The following is a 2,624-nucleotide window of genomic DNA, read 5'->3' as shown; positions in this document are numbered from 1 at the left end:
GAAGGGGTGGTGAGGGTGGGGCGGTTAAATTAGATGTAACTGTTATTTTTGTCTTTTTAAAACCAAATTATAACATTTATTACGTTTGCCTCGAAATGAAATTAAAATCCATCGCTTATGCCTATGAATGATCAAATCCCTTAACTGTGGAATTCGACGTAATCCATCCAATTCAATCCACGAACTAAATATCATCATGAAATTTGGTCGAAGTTATTTGTCATTCCAATTCCATAATACCTTCGAATTCCACGATCCAAAAATGCAATAAAGTTTTGGTTAGTTATTATTTGTGTTACAGTTAATTTTTAGTAGACGTTTAGTTATTTCCACTTCGTACCAATTTTGGCAACTAACTGACTAACTGATAGATTTTATAACTACTGATAATGTTAATGCCTAGTTGTAAACTTGTATTATAATTTTGGATTGTATGGGAAAATATACATCAAAATCGACCTTGACCGAGCCCACACTTGAACCCACCCTCTATCAACCACGTGTAAGAAGTCATTTCGGACCTGACTTAGTGACTCAGGATAACAGAGGAGTTCAAGTTCGTATTCTGCATGATTTGAACTTACATGTTGTGTATTTGAGCAACCGCACCTGAGTGCAAACGCAACCGATATTACGTACACTGAGAATTCATTCTATCAGATAAAATAAATTCAAAACGTAAATAGTTGAACGTTTACTACAACTAACTATATAAAAATCAATCGTTATATTAAAAATGATTTTTTAAAAAAAAAAAACTATCTTATTTATTTAAAAGTAAACCACAAATTTGGTCCCTGTGGTTTGTTATTTGTAACACTTTTGGTTCCTACAGTTTTGAAAAATTACAAATTGGCCATTATGGTATGCAAAAACGACGGTGGTCACCTCTAACGACCATTGGAAGACCCGTTAAGCCAAGGCTATTTTAGTCTTTTTATACTTTTTGTACAATTCTATTTAATACATAAACTAATATGTAATTTATAGGAACCAAAATGTAACATATATTTAAACCTCAAACCAAAATAAATATTTAATAAAAAAAAATCTTGACTTTAATGTTGTAGCCTTACTCTTAAAAAGAAACATCAACTCAGCATTACGATGAAGATGCAACCAACCGCCGCATATCCCCCTCCATCTCCAGCCTACCTTTCCGGTCATTGATCTCCGTGGCTCTCCTCGTCGATCTACATTATCCCATCACCATATTTGCACCACCCTTCCATATCCGTCATCCCTCTTCATACTTCGAAAATGACACAAAATCAGAGTTCTCCGCCCATTGATCTACAGCATCCTCGAAGCCCTACTCATCATTGATCTCCACCATCCCACCACTATCTCCTCGTTGCCTCTGCCCCTTTGACTCCATCCTCCCTTTCTCTTTCCCCCCTTCTTCCCTTTCTTTCATCTATGACCTAAAAGCACCCCGAGTTTGTATCCCCTATGAAGTGACTCCCTTCTTCTAACTTGGACGACTCGACGGGTCCAATGAAGACCTAAAAGCACCATGATGAAACTCGTAATTCACTGCTGGGGCATGAGATTTAGTTCACCAAGTTAGGAGATTTTTTGTTTGGAGTTTTCTTCGCTAAATTTCATGATTGCGTCATTGAATCACAACATTTTCTACGTTGTTTTAGGTTCTTGATTTTCTTTCTTTTTGTACATTGTATCAAAGTCTCAACTTGATTTGGATTTTAGGTATTGAATTTGTATCTTGATTTAGGGGTGTCGGTGTTCCTGGCCAATGCTTGTTACTGGCTTTTGATTCTTTGGAAAATCAAGGTTTGGTTGTGTTATTATATTTTGGTTACTGTAAATACATCTGTGTTTGATTTGCTTTCACGTGGATAATGATGGTGGTTCTGTTTTTTTACGGTGGATAGTTGTTAAAATATGGGTGACAGCTGAAGGACATTGCTGGGGTGCCCGTCAGAAGTAGTGGTCTAGGTCAGGAGACTGCGATGGGAAGGTGGCGAAGATGAGAGGTGGTTCGTTTTGTTATAGATAATGATTCATTTTACTTTCAATTTTAGTTTGAATTTTGATTCAGGGGTTGAGTTTTAGATTTTGATTTTAAAGTTTGGATTTGAGTTCTGAGAGATGACTATAGGTTTGACCGACGAGGTTTAAGGTCAGGATAAGGTTTATATACATGTTACACTTTTGGTCCCTGTAATTTACATATTTATTTGTTTATTAAAGAAAATTGTAATATTACCCATGGCTTAACAGGTTTTTCTAACGGTCGTTAAAAGCAGAGACTAAATCCGGTTGTTTATGCATACCACAATGGCTAATTTGTAATTTAAAAAATGTAAGGACCAAAAGTGTTACAAACAACAAACTACAAGGACCAAATTTGTAGTTTACTCTTTATTTAATTTTAAATTTTAAAGTCTTTTCTATTCCAAAAAATATTGTCCTGTGGAAATTAGGAAGAGGAAGTCGGTAGGCAACGTTATGCGACGACGTCGTATTATGTGTCTTCTTCATTCAAACAATCGCAACATAAAAACCTCAAGTATGAAGAAAAATCCAGATCCATGAATGCCCTATTATATATACATATATATATATATCAATTACTGCATGTATGCATTCATCCTTGTGTC

Source organism: Cynara cardunculus (genome assembly GCF_001531365.2).
Source record: "Cynara cardunculus var. scolymus isolate 2C chromosome LG 12, CcrdV1, whole genome shotgun sequence".
NCBI classification, from domain to species: Eukaryota; Viridiplantae; Streptophyta; class Magnoliopsida; order Asterales; family Asteraceae; genus Cynara; species Cynara cardunculus.
The sequence above is the reverse complement of the archived record's forward strand: the minus strand, read 5'-3'. Positions refer to the sequence as shown.